At 42.8% G+C, this 14,891-nt stretch overlaps 1 protein-coding gene across 2 annotated transcripts in view; it reads right to left on the bottom strand.

Moving 5' to 3' along the window:
- brinp3a.2 (bone morphogenetic protein/retinoic acid inducible neural-specific 3a, tandem duplicate 2) overlaps window positions 1-3,859 on the bottom strand; it is a 44,097-nt gene extending 40,238 nt beyond the window's left edge. Inside the window, exon 1 of one of the 2 annotated variants that reach the window (XM_020102547.2) lies at window positions 3,169-3,859. The gene's annotated coding sequence lies outside the window, so the exon portion shown is untranslated. Of the gene's footprint in view, window positions 1-1,721; window positions 2,115-3,168 lie in introns of those variants that run through there. The other variant, XM_069520908.1, reaches the window with a different exon arrangement.
- Between the last annotated feature and the right edge of the window lie 11,032 nt (window positions 3,860-14,891).

Here is a 14,891-nt window from a genome sequence, read left to right as displayed (position 1 = left end):
TCCAGACCAAAGCCAGAGACTTAATCGTGTTAAGTTGCTCTGTCAGACTCAACCTGGCTGCAGCTGTCGGCACTTTTAGCAGAGAGACGGGACATCTTGACAAATTTGACCCCATAGAGAGCAGCGTAAAAAAACTAGGAGTGCTCACTCTGCAGCTGCTTCTGGAGACCAGAAGTCGCTGCACGATGGCTTGGCAGCAAATACAAGAAACTATATAAGGTTTGACTTGAAGTGTCTCAACTATCAGGAGGCAGCTCTAATATTTACTTCCTGTCACTAGGGTGGGGTACGGATGAAGCATAATCCTGCCATCATATTCAAAGCTGAACATTTTATACTTTCTGAGGGATGCATTGTAAAGATTGATTGATTTGGGTGATTGATTTTTATTATCGTGTCGTGCACATTAGGTCCTCGATCTAACGAGGCCTGTAAGACACCAGCAGAAGAAGAAAGAGCCGCAGCATCAGTGATAATAAAATCATCCTGACGTTCATGAGGAAGCCAACTTAGTATTCAATCTAAACCTTCTGTCGTCATCACTGCACCAGAACATTTCTGGATTCTGAACCGACGTTACTTATAAAACAGAAAGAAAATATGATTCATTCTGATTCTCTCTTAATCCACACGACCTGTCGTCCTCTGGGAGGTTTTTGAAGGATTCCTGTTCTCCGCTGTGCAGCTGAAAAAGTTCGACTCCACGATAAGTTTGCACAAAAACAAAAGATTTAGTGGCTTAAGTGTTTTTTATTTCTATATATATGTATGATTTTGGTTTAAACAAAAGTTCTTTGAACCACTTATTTATTTAAATGTATCGAATAAACATTCTTAAATTTAAATTGGCTCATCTGTAACTCCTGAATCTTATGTGGACTTATTAATTAGTATTCATACTTTTAGAGATTCAACTTCTCTGCAAACATCAGAAGAGTTTCAGGGGTTGTTTTGAGATGCTGACGTTTTTTAAAACTGATAAAAGACTTAAACAGTTTCCCTTTTTCATCCTCCCTTTGTCTCTGAAATGTAAAAATAACTAATAGATAAACCCATGAAAAGAACAGGGAGTCATCATTAAACCTGTTTCCTCTGAATTCAGCTTTAATTCTGTAACAACAATAATTTTATATCAGATATAAAGTTACAGCCTCCGTGCCATAATGTGAAGATGACATGACCGGCCTCGTCTGTCCTTCATTGTGTTTGATTTTAAGACAATGTTCAGATTCAACATTCAATTATCAGTTGCCCCAGAGCCTTCAGTCCAACGCCCCAGTCCCTGCTAATCTGAGAGATTCTATTTCAACGTCCGAGCCAAAAATCTTTTTTTTTTTTTATTTTCCTCTTCTGCTCTCACTCTCATCTTCTCATCTTCACCACTTTTCACACTCTCCCTCCAGCTGCTCCTCTCCATCATTTTAGATTGAAGTCAAACTCGCCGGTTTGCTCATTATCATAAAATAATGGGCTGTGGTTACTGAGCGGAATCTGCCAAAATTCCTTCTTTCTTGTCTTATTTCAGACTTCGTATTACCTCTCTCTTTCAACTCCCACTTTCCAGCAAACACAAGTCATCTAATGTACTGCGGCAGCACTTCACACAGCGAGGGCCCTCGTTCATTAAGTCCAACACTTGTTAGCATTCTTCTCCCGTACCCACCCATCAGTCTAGAATTGTGATGGAGAACCGCTGTGCTTTTCACTGACACGGTACTTACTGAACACTTTGACTCTTTTCTGCCCATTGTGGAATTTATAGTGGCTGTGGGAGGAGGGCTGCAGCGATCCACTCGTTTCCCTCCTTCCTCTCCCACTCTCACACCCACGGACGATGACGTCTCATGCAGCCGCTCGACGCTGAACTGTGGAGGAGCTTCGGCGTGCCAGTGCTCCGTGTTGTTATTAGTCCAGAGGCCTATAGATGGCTCCAGTCACAGTCACGTAACGATGCAAAAGTGTTTTTCAAGCTCGAGTAGATCACAGACCGTTCTGTCATCAGCGCCCAGACCGACAAGTGCACTCAGACGGTAACACAGAGAAAATTAGACGTATACAAACACGGAGCCGGGCCGGACATCCTAACGCTGACAAACTGTGGAGTCTGGAGATGTAATGAGCTGTTCACCTCCGTCCTTTTGGAAGTCAGGTGACCGATACCGGGAGAGAAATCTCTCTTTTCATGGGAGGAGACAGTGTGCCTTTCAGGCCTGGACACGGTTGGGTTCACCAGTCTCCCAGGATAGATGGGGACACAGCTGAACAGTGGCCCTGTTGTGGCCCTATAAACAGTCTGAGGCTCTGGCACTGCTGCCCAACCCTGGCAAGTGGCAATGAGAATTACAGCAGTGATTCACTGTGTTCTCCACCATAAAGCCCGGCTACAAAACTGCCTTCCTGCCACTGGGATGGGGTTTTTTTCACTCTGAGATACTGGTTCAATATAAAGTTAAATCTACAATACTACAACTAGCACCTGTGCCCGTCTTCTTCTGGGCCAGTGTGATCGCATTTAAAGTGCTATTTGTTTTCTTGGAGGGCATTTGGCTCATTACCAGAGCCTCCACTGATGATCCCATAAGGCTGCACTGACTCATGTGCCTTTAACGTGGGCGACGCTTCAGGGGAAAATGTATAATTATGAAATCAGTGGGACTTTTTTTTTCCCTTTCTTTTCATCCCATTTCTTCATATTTTATGTTTTTCCTAGGCAGAGAGGGAGCTGGGTTTTCTGCCTGGCTGGTGCTTGTGCACACATCAGTGTTACAGATCTGATCCTGCACAGGCGAGGATTCCAATACGCCCCCAAGGAATATAGATTAGACGTGTTTGTTGGAAAGGCAGATAAAGGGTGGGTGCAGGGGGAGGTGGGAGGACATGAGTCTTATTGTGCTCATGTACATAGTGACAAGGCATGAAAAGCAATATTGTGTATGGTTTCCTGAAAGCAGTAGCAGGATATGGATTATGGCGTGTGTGTGTGAGTGTGTGCATTGTGATCAAGCCTCAGAAAACATCTCACACATGTAGACACAGTAGATTTCAGAGCTATTTAAACAGAAATCGTGCCCAGGCTGGTTGTTTGCATGGTTTGTTTAATCTAAATTCATTTCCACACATCTTGATTCAACCCAAAAAAAAAAAAAATGCACAATGATAAGAACTCACCGTGGTTTGGAACTGCAGATAAAGTTCAAGTCAGTATTTCCCATCCTCCAGATGAATCTCTGTGGCTCTCAGCTGCCCAAATTGATGACAAACTCATTTCACGGTTTGGGAACGGTTGAATAGTAACTCCGCAGATGAAGGAACAAACACTCCAGGTTGAAAACAGTCAGGGATCCAACGTGATCGGTGAAGCTGCTCCGGACAAAATCCGCCGCACGGTTCTACACCGGTGAGAAACTTTGGGAAAGCAGCCGAGGGCGCGCTGCGTGCGCTGGGGCTGAATCCCAGTTATCCCAGCGTAATTCAGCCTTCCTGCAAATCACAGGCTTTGACCTTTCTGCACATAATGACTTTACAAAATGAAATCAACCAGCAGGAGATGTAGTCAAGAGGACAGGAGAGGAGAGGAGAGGAGAGAAGAGGAGGAGGAGGAGGGAGGAGAGGAGCGCAAAGGGGCTGTCGATTAGGAGATTTAAAACGGCGCGTTTACGCATCGGTTTCAGCCACAAACCGACGGAATGCGGCTACCGGGACACGGACACAACACCCCCGCGAAGATTGGTTAAATATCCCGTCCAGAATTCCACCATGGAGCTGGTTTCTTCCCCCTACTTGACCCGCCTACTCCGCATCGCCGTGTGGAGGAGCGCAGGAGCCGGAGTGTGCAGGAGCAGCAGAGGACAGGCTCTGGATGCTCAGCTCCCCCCCCCCCCCTGTGTGTCCCTCTCTCTCTCTCTCTCTTAATCACATGTTTAAGACACAAGGAGTCTCTGTAATAGCTGCCAACGAGGGGTGGACGAGGATGGGGGGGACGTGGGGAGAATCCTAACCAGCGTTTGGTTAACAGTTACCCCCTCTCTCCTCCTCACTTTAAATGAAAAGCACCGGTGCGCACTAAGCGGAATGACACTCCTGTCATTAACTCCCTAATATACTTCCTTTAATGACGCAGTTATTTATAAAGACTTGGGCGATGGACATAATTGAATACCCCCCCCCTCCTCCCATAATAGCTGGTGTTCTCCGTGCAGCGCCGCCAGAGAGGACGTCAACATTTTAAAGTCCTGATCTGTCTGAGGTGCCACATTAGTGCGTTAATGTCTAATCCTCCCTGGTTTTGCCTCGTGACGCGTGTTCGTGCATGAGCCACCCGTCATTAAGTGGCACCGCGCAGGCAGCTCTGCAGGAACCACCGGGCAGCGCGGACGCGCGGCTTCGCCGAGTGGATGAATGGATGCTGGCGTTTTCATAATGACTGTGACAGCGCGCATTATAGCGCCGGGGATCAGCGCTGTTTAAAAACTGTATATATGCCCAGACACCTGATTTCATTTCAGATTGCACTGATGGGAACCAGCGCCACAGCCTGCAGGATGTGAGCGGTCAGGAGGAGGCTGGGTCTGTCGTGGCATTGGCTCCTATAGAGCTCTGAGGGGAATGAATCGTATGCAGAGATAAAGAGGAAAGAGAGAGTTCTTCTGTCTGGACAACATCTGAGATACAATCTGGATCACCCCCTGGACACTCAGATAGATAGATAGATAGATAGATGATTGGTTCACTTAAAGAAACGAAGCATGATATTCACTTCATATATTTACGCCAACTGATCCAACAAAACCAGTTTGCATTAATGAGAAAATTGATTATTGCTGCATGCTTTTAAGTAGATGTCTCCAAACTGTCTTTAAACGATAGTTCACAGAAACTTTTTAAATTCAGTCATTATTTGAATCCACAAAACACTTTCAGGGAGAAAGTTTCAGGGGTAAACAGATCCAATATTATTGAAGCTAATGGTGACGACTTATTGAAACAGAAAAAAAAATCCTAGCGTTCAATTATGTCACTTTTCTTTGGCATAGCTTTTTCTGTTTCTTTAAAATGTCCATTTCCTCAACTTGTCTCCATCTGTTCTTCTTGTAGTCTCAGGCCATGTGCCAGTTTTTCCATTGTGTAGATTTATTCTATCCATTGCTCTTGAGTCGGGACGTTGATTTTCCTTGTAATAGCCTTTTTTTCTTTAGCAAGCTACTAAAAACACTTCTGAGCAGATACCTATCTTTTGTTCTTATGTCTTGTTCTTCGGACGACAGAAACACGTTGTAATGATGATAAAACCGGAGACACGTGGTCACGTTTGGTTTCCTCTGCTGCGTCTTCCACATCACGTTATTTGCTAACTCGTGATAGGGCCTAGAAATGAAGAAATTAAGTCTCCCTTAAAAAAAAAAAAAATTGCAGGAATGAGTCCTTGGAAGCAATCAGGCGCGGAGTTGTGCAGGCGCAGCAGCCTCAGTGTGGTGCTAATTAACCCAGTTCCCCGTGTGTGTTAGTGTCCGTTTAGTATGCTGTGCTGCGCCGGAGCTGTCCATAGACCTGAAGTTGATTTATGTCGCGTCCCAGCAGAGATTTGTGCCAGATTCTGTGAGACACGAACCCAGTTTCATATTCCTAACTGTCAGTGGCCATCAGGACGGCGCCTCCAGATTGTGACAACTTGTTAGAGAAGTGTCATTAATTTAACAATTTCCTTAAGTGGATTCATCCATCTGTATTCTACGTAAGGAAATCAAAGTCTTGTTCCCATCCGGATCCATTTATCGTTCATATTAAATCCTTCTGGCGCTGTGGTTGGTGCTGATGGGCTGATGGTGGAGGTGCAGGGTAACCACCAGACTGTTTGGAGCCATCAAAGTTAGAAGTTAGATTAAAAAGTACTCACATGATTGAATAAATGATTCAGTGTATTTGTATTACAGAGACTTACCTTCACTTAAAGACATGGAGCAGACAACGAGACCTACGCTGTGCAGTTTGTTGACTTGTGTGCTAACGTCTGTTTCCAGCAATGTTCAAACTCAGACGAAAGGTAAAGGGAAGTTTTTATTTTGGTTGATGATAAAAAAAAATAGAAAAATAACTCTGCCTCAAATGGAATAAAACTAACAAGCCTGTTTTTGAAAATGTAAGAATTAGAAACTACGGAGATTTGTGCTAAAATGTATTGAGGAAAAACCGACAGACAAGAAAAATCTACCGAGTTCAGTGGCGTTGTTTTGTACTTTCTTATTTCCCACCTCTGCCTGACACGATTTCGTTTTTTCAGGGTTAAGACATCAACAGAAATATTATTTTCCTATTAGAACTGACTCGGTTGGAAACTCTGTCCCTTTCTTCTCGGCCATGACCTGGTAAGTACCATAATTCCATTTACTCCGCTATCAAGCATTAATGACTTCCATTAGCATATTAATGAGTGATGTTCATGAAACGGATCTCCATCATGTCTGCTGGAACCGGAGCAGCCCAGTGGATTTGCTGCTCCAGTGTCAGTGATGAGTAAGGCTGCGTAACTAATTTACACCTTAAGCACAGACTCATTAGAGGACCTGAGAGTGTCTGGAGAGCGTCACGTTCATTTCGTGTCTGGGACGGGCCTGAGGAACTGTCTCTCCAACAGGAAGAGACGTGTCACGTGTGGTGTTCCGCCTTTTTTAACTGAACGGCGGTGACTCACTCCTGAATCAGAGACGTGACCTTTTTTTTAAAAAAAAGGGCTGCTTGGGTTTCACTCGCACGTTTGTTTGATTTTACAACGACTTGAATACACAACGCGATTAGCATTTCCTCTCCGTTCTGCTCTCTCCGTCTTCGCAGATCTGCTGTGAACTCTTCAGGCAGTTTCCTCCACAGTCACCTACGCCGCCCTCCCTCCGTAATTTGACCTTAGCCGTCTCCAATATCCCTCAGGCGGCCGTGGAGGACAGTCGATTCAGATAACTCCATTCCACCGGGCCTGTGAAATGAATTTAGGTCTGTTCAACTAAGCGCCCATTCATTTTGGTTTCATTTCGCCGTCTATCATTTCCTCCCAAATGCCATCAGACCAGCAGTTATCTCTTCTATATTTAAAACAGCCGGGATTATTTGGTGCAGGGGATGAATACGCCTCATACTTCAGAAAGATTTCCTGAAGCTATCTGGTGTTACCTTCTATCTATTGCGGCGCTACAGATTCACTATTGGAATAGAAGCGAGCTCCAGCAGTATAATGCCCTGTTTATTATGGTAAACGCTTATCGCTGCAGACTTAGGAACAAAAGGTTCAGGGAACAGAAGGAACTTTTTTTTTTAAAACTGCTCAGAGAGAATATTCAACTTTTTGTTTCATCACATCATTTTGCTGCTTTATCGTTTTATTATTTTTGAAGAAAATCAAGAAACAGGAAATGTTTTTTTGCTCTTTATTGAACAAAACTAAATCTCAACACTTCAGGTGCAGAAAAAGTCTTAAAGGTCCACTGTGTAAGATTCAGGTGAAAGGGATCTATTGGCAGAATAATTAACGTAGAATAATCCTCATGATGTTTTCACTAGTTCGTTTCATCTAAATTGCATGAATTGTAGTTTTATGTATATTATTTTATGTATATATTTACATGGAGGGGACACTCTCTACGGAGGCCGCCATGTTTTTTACATTAGTCCAGACTGAACAAACTAAACACCTTTTGAGTTTTTATGACAACTGAAGCTACCACGGTTTCTTTTTCATGTTTGGAAGGAGAGGGTGAGGTGAGGGGTGTTCAGCTGCAACATGACACCTCAACACTAGATATCACACAATTCTACACACTGCACTTTTAATGAGACTGTCCCGGGTTAATGATTAAATCTGCATGAACTTCCCACAGTATCATAATCAGTTCCCAAATGCACTTTTATAATTAATGAACAACTCTTCATATTATGGCTTAATTATGACCCTCAGGAGAAGAGAAACGAAGCTGATACCAGACGCAGCTGAATCGAAACGTGAGATCACCTTATTTTCATCTGGAAACAACAACTACAACAGAAATACTATGATAGTTATCAGCGTTTTCACTCAAGATATTTATCACTGTACTGCAGCGGCTGCTAAATCCGTGGGATTGTGGGATTGATAAACCACGGTGGTGGGGGGGGGGGGGGGGGGGGGGTTCTGATGCAGTAGGTAAACTGCTTTGTCTCCCGTTCAGTAAACAGAGATCGCATTCGCAATCTCATACAGATAATGAGCTATTCCTTTGAACATCGATCTGTTCGTACGCAGCAGCACAGCAGGGTGGAAAAGTGCTTCAGTAAATACAAATGCAAATTGTATTTTTATTTTTTTCTCCTCTGCGGTTAGAGAAGTAAACTCTTCACAAACAACAAATAAAAAGTTACTCATACAAATCCCTGGACAGGCTCAGAGACAGAAAATCCTCTGTTGTCAAAGTGCCCTTAGGTTAGGCACTGAACTCACCACTACCCCCGTCAAGCTGCTCGTCGGCCGAACCGAGCTGCGATAAACATTTGACAAAGAATTCCCACTGCTCCCTTGTTGCAGCCGTAATGTATTCGTTTTTTTTATAAACACACGAGTAGATTCAAACATTAAAAGAACAACAACATTAATGATTATCATTATTATGAACTGCAGCACAGCTGGTATCTGTCTTTGTTGTTATAAATTTAACAGCGCTGACGTTATCAGTCAATTCTCCTCCAGAATAAAGATAAACAAACTTAAAGAAATGTGGACGTCTGATAGGGACACACCGGCGCTTTAATATCTAGAGTATACAGCCGTGAAGGAAGCCTATCATTTAAACCCAGTGAACAGAGGGTTGGAGATTTATCAGAAATGATATAGTGCTGTGAATGAGAAGGCTATGGCTTCTCCATTACCCATCCATCACTGATGATGTATTACAGATAAACTACGAGGCAGCAACAAGCTCTCGCTGAGAGCCTGACCTCGTTGATGAAAGTGAAAACTCCCCCATGGCCGTCCCGGCGAACGCAGCCCCCTTCTCCTCGATACAACAGTCAGAGCTCGTCTCTGTGCGACGGATCTCATATCAACAGTATCGCTTGTTGGGGGTGGTGTCTGCGCGCTGACGGAGAAGAACAAACACACTATTTGTCTCCAGACGCGCGATGGCAAGCTCCTCGTCTCGACACCGGCCTCTTGAAGGTGAAGTCAAAAGGCTGCTCTCACACCGAGCGGGCTGATGTGCGTCGTCACCACACACTTTACCTTCGCCTCGCAAACAACACCCGAGTTTATTCCACACAGACAGTGATAAATAGACTGTGGGTGTGTCTCGGTCTCATTTGATGGAAAGGAGTGAACCGTGAAGTCTGATAAAATAAAATCTATTCCTGTGCTCATGTGAAAAAAAAAAAACAGACTTTATCCAAAGGTTGGGCAATAAAAGTATTGCAATACATCCAGGTTCAATACATATATATATATATATATATATATATATATATATGTATATATATATATATATATGTATATATATATGTATGTAAACACAGTATGGAGGTGTTGCGCGTAATTGATATACGTCAGATTTATAAAGTGTTTGTCATTCTCTGCTCATTAAGACCCAACCATTGGCACATCTTGTTCTTGTTCTATATGTTTTTCGACTGTGGAGCTCCCAGAGAAAAACCACACACACACAAGCACAGCATGGAAACCCCCCGAACCAGGGCCTAAACCCACAGCCTCCCTGCTGTGAGGGAAGAGTGCTAATTGTGTGGTTTAGTATCCAGGAGTCAGTGAACTAACACATTATCAACCAAAGTCAGTCTTCAAACATCTACAGTGAGGATTCATATTAAAAACTCGACCCTCAGCAGTAACTTTGCATAATAACATTCATGCAACAACAGGTTCTGCTTCCGTAAGATCGTCCCCATTAAGGTTTTTCTCCACAGTCCTGATTTGAGTTCTGAGGTTCTGCTGAAAGAGGTCGAAGCCAATTTATAGATATTTTTAAATCGTAATCCTATTAAACGTATTTTACTGTTTGAATGTGGTTTTGTGGTCTGGACAGGTTCGAGCCTTTTTTTCTTTTTACCATGAGTGATGAACTGAAGTTCAGATTGTTGCTCAAAAATATAACTGAAATATTAATAACACGATCCCCTTCACGGCTCCACTCTTGGTGATCTGTTTCTGAGGCTTCACAAAAGATTTGTATCGCAAAAAAATGTGTTTCCAAGGAAACAACGCTGCTTATGTGTGTGTGTGTGTTTTAGCAAATACACGTTCTGCTTGAAGGTTTAAAGTCTGTGCTCAGAAATCACTTTTCACAAACTGTATATTGCTGAGACTCAGCTCCTCCCTCCGGATCAAACATCTGCAAACATCTGGGTGGAGTTAGCAGTTGTGTTGTTCATGCAGGAACATGAACTGGATCCTGCTCAGTGTTGTTTTTGGATCATGGGGCCGAGCTTCACACGCTCGTCACAATTAGCTGCGTTAGATGTGAAGGCTCACTCGCTCAGTCATGTCAGGAAAAAAAAGGTGGACAGACGTGAACAAACCTTTACGGAAAAAATCAGCTTATTCAACAAAACACGAAATATCCATCTGGGAGAATATTGAGTACAACCTTGGCCTCGGTAGCCGGTTTTCCTCTTGTGAGCAGAAATGATTCCTTCCAGGATTATTTCAAAATCACTCTCTGACATCAGCTTGTTGTAATTTCCCTCCTCCATGAAACATTCAATGCGTTTGAGGGTTCTCTCGCATGTTCTGTCCGTCTCCACCACATTTCAATGAGATTCAAATGTGGGCTTTGACGAGACCTTTCGATAACCCTCCGTTCCTTCTGTTTGAGCCGTTCCTCGGTGGATCTGTGCTCTCGGGACCATTATCCGACTGAAAGGTCCACATTCGGACAGATGGCCCCACATTATCTTCAAGCACTCTTTGATACACTGCAGAATTCATAGTTAAATCAATGACTGCGAGCTGTCCAGTCCCCGAGGCAGTGAAGCAAAACCAAACCATAACATTTTCCACCACCGCGCTTCACAGCTGGTCCGAGGTCTTTCTGCTGAAGAGTCTTTGGTCTGCGCCAAACAACTCTATCTTTAATTCATCTGTCAGGAGAACATCAATTCAAATGTATTAGCAAACTGCAATCTTAGCCGTAATATTCCTTTTGGAGAGCAAAGGCTTTTTCCTGGCACGAGTCCCGTGCACTTCACATTCATGCAATCCCTTCCTGATTGTAGACACATGCACTTTGACACCAGCAGCGAGAGTTACCTTCAGGAGCTGTGATGAAACTTCAGGGTTGTTGGTTGGGACTTTGTGCATTAAACAATCTGGGGCTGAATCTGCAGCTGCAGCTGTTTCCTGGACGAGTCGGCGGTCGCTTGTTGATGATTTTATTTTACTTCACAGCAGAAAGATTTATATTAAATAATTTTGATTTTTTTTTCTCTCGCCAGACTCAAGACAAGCTTTTTTTTTTCTGGATCTGGGAGATCACCAGACCCTGGTAACACCAGTTAAGTACGACAAATTCCACCTGCTCTCTCTAAGAAAGTTGTTTTAATTTATACCTACTTTTATGGTTACGATTTAGTTTGTTGATTTTATTTCATTCCATTTCACTTTGCACGCATTGTCTTATTTTAATAGGCCTCTCTTCGATGACAGCACACAGTGTGAGGTCAGAAGCAGATTACAAAAAGTCACCATGTAATTATGTATTAATGCAGAGTTCCCTCTTTCTCTCCTGCAGAATCTGAAGCTCCCAAGGTTGAGTTGAGACAACAATTATTTAACCAGATGAGCCAAAGCATAAAAATACAGTGTTTCTCAAACACGTGCAGACGAATGATAAACGGCCTCGGTGCAGTTCATCGTTTCCCTGATGCAAACGATCTGCATGTCTCTGTACGTTGACCAATCTTATACTCATATTTATTTATTTCAGTCGTGCTCCTACCTTTACAAACCACTACTTCAATTGTGCATCGTTAGTCTCTGTTTTGTATTTAGTCTTTTGTTCTTCGCAAAGACCTTGACATGCTGCTGTAACACAATCTTTTTCCAGTTTGGAATCAATATATACTACATCTATCTATCTATCTATCTATCTATCTATCTATTTATCTATCTATCTATCTATCTATCTATCTATCTATCTATCTATCTATGTATCTAAAGAATAAGAGGTGGATGGATGGAACAGATGAATAATCACCCATCACACACTTTGAAGAAGATCAAACTTATTCAGATTCATTTTGTTTGCACATCTTATCCTCATGTTTATATGAATATATGAATGAGCGGTCTTTATTTTTCTCATGACTTCGTTTTGTATTGTTGATGTGTTTTAAGATCTGAGGTCCAATGAGGTCCTGCGATTCAAACGAGACGACTAACAACGTGGCGGAGCTTTTACTCACAGCAAGTTTTTTTCTCTCCCCAGTGTTTCTAACCGACATCCAGATTTTATTTCTGTAAACATGATAAATCCATAGTAAGTTATCTTCGCACCGCTTCATGAGTTAAGCTGAGGTCGAGGGGGTTTTACATAAAGAAAAGCTTGTGACAGAGGATTGTTGGGAAACTGAGTGGGTCTCTTGTCTTTTTATTTATTTTTTTTTTTTTCCCTGTGTGTTCTTCTTATCCAATCTTTTACTTCAGCTTGAGCGAATAAACAAATGACAGAAAGCTGAGTTGAATTCACAGAGATAAATCCTCAACCTGTGGTTCGCAGAGGATTGAGAGCTGGGAGGAGGGACAAGTGAAGGCATGTGAAGTGACCCGGTCCACATTACCCCTGTCACTATCTGTACTTCCCAGCCTGGCCTGATAGATCCATAGGCCCTGTGCTGACAGAGATAATACAAGGCAGAGAGAAAGACTGGTTTGTGACAGCGCTGGGAAAAGCAGAGAGGAGCGGGGACGAGGGGGAAAGTGCATGACTCAGCGAAAGGTGTCGCACCATTAAAATTAAATTTACAGCTGGTTTCAGACAAATCTCTGAGCTCTGTGGCTGCAGGAAGAGGTGGTTGGGCATTTGGAGGACATTACAAATTGACACGCTGGTTCTCGGGACTACTGAATCATTTATTACACCTAGCACTACTTAAGCTGTCTGAGCGGCGATGGGTTTGGCTCTGTGTTGTCCACAGTTAATTTATCAGAGGTGAGCCGGCTGCAGCTCAGGCCTCTGTCGAATCCTCCTCTGTCATTTAAAGAAATGTCCGGCTTTCATTTCATCAGTGGAGCTAAAAGGAGAAGACCCCGTGAATGTGCTCGCTGAGGCACGTTACAGGGGAGATTTACACGTGTGCTGATATGAATGATGCATGTAATAATGCATACATGCATCGTTTATGTTAGAGGAGCAGAGTCTGTGCAGGGTACAGGAGGTGCACCATCCCCCTCCCATAATGCACCGTGGTCTTTATGTGTTGATTTATTCTTTACGTTTGTTTCTCGCTTTCATATTAATAATAAATGAATGTGTTTCTGGGTTTTCTTCAGAACAATGAAGACAAGAACTACAATACTGACTGATTTTAAATATCACAAAACACCAGCACTTCCACTATTAGGCAGAGAAATAGATTTTTTTTCCCACATTACTGTAATACCCTCAAATTAATTATGTCTATTACGCTGCAGCTCAGAAGAAAGGATTTGCACTTTTTGGGGCCCGAAAGCTAAAACCAGTCACTTTTATTCTGACAGTCAACCATTAGCTTCGCTTTGAGATATTTTAAGCCTCTTGTTCTTAAAAGTCCTCATGATATAATTCTTCAACTTGTCAAAACAAATGTCACTCATGTGGCAGCTGTAATAAATGTTTTTAACGTGATGAGCTTTGTGCACTGCAGGTTCATGCAACAGTCATATGATTCATCAAATTTCACTTTGTGAAAGTTTCTCCAAACTCATTTTCTGCACTGAACAATTACCCGAAGGTTGCTGCTCATAAAAAACCAACAAAGAACATTTTGACTCTCGGATCTTTGACCTTTATCTACTAATTCCATAAATCTCTGTCTGTCTGTGTGGGACCGTTCATCTTCTCAGCTTTAAGTGTTGTTAAGTGTCAGAGAAAGTGCAGTGGACACACAGACAACAGGTGAGCAGTGCTCTGCAGCAGCAGGTGGGACACATCAAGGAAAGTGACGTCGTCAATCAGGACAAGTGACGACAGCGACGATGACGCCCGATTCTCCAGTTCTGGGTTCTGCTCACAGAGTAAAGCGTCACTGACCTTTGAATGAACAGCTGTTTGTGCAGCAGCAGCGGTGGTGGTGGTGGTGTTGGTGGTGGTGCAGCCTCAGCAGCTCTTTACTTGCTGCAGCTCAATTACTAATTCCTATTAAAAAGGATTTTATTTCAAACATGGCAACCTGACAAACAGGACAGAGAGCAGCCTCGTGAAATTGAAAATATTTCACTTTGAGGTTCTTTTTTTACTGAAATGAAAGAATTTGCTTTTCTCCGACTCTGAGGTTAGTTTTGATTTAACAAAAAATTTCAGTTATCTCAATGAAAGTGAAGTGAAAGTTGTTTTTTTTTTTTTACTCGCTTCGCACGTCTGAAAACTCTCTCTCAAGCATCTATTCAATCAAGTGCTTCTATTGTTGCAAGTTGTTGATGATTTTCACAATAAATACTAATCAGGGGAAATGAAGAGGTTCGAGGCAACGGCACCAAACCGGAGCACTTCAGTTCCAAACACTGTCGCTGCCCTTGCATGTTGCAGCCGTCAACAGTGGCTCAAGGCAACGTGGCTGCAAATTAAAATGTGTAAATAATCATTCAAACCTGAAACAACGAGATTTGTGGTCACCTGGAAACAAGTTTGAAACATTATCACTGCAATCGTTTAAGATTTGTTCTTTTTTTT

The sequence above is a fragment of the Paralichthys olivaceus genome, chromosome 3 (genome assembly GCF_024713975.1).
Source record: "Paralichthys olivaceus isolate ysfri-2021 chromosome 3, ASM2471397v2, whole genome shotgun sequence".
NCBI lineage: Eukaryota > Metazoa > Chordata > Actinopteri > Pleuronectiformes > Paralichthyidae > Paralichthys > Paralichthys olivaceus.
The sequence above is the reverse complement of the archived record's forward strand: the minus strand, read 5'-3'. Positions and strand labels throughout refer to the sequence as shown.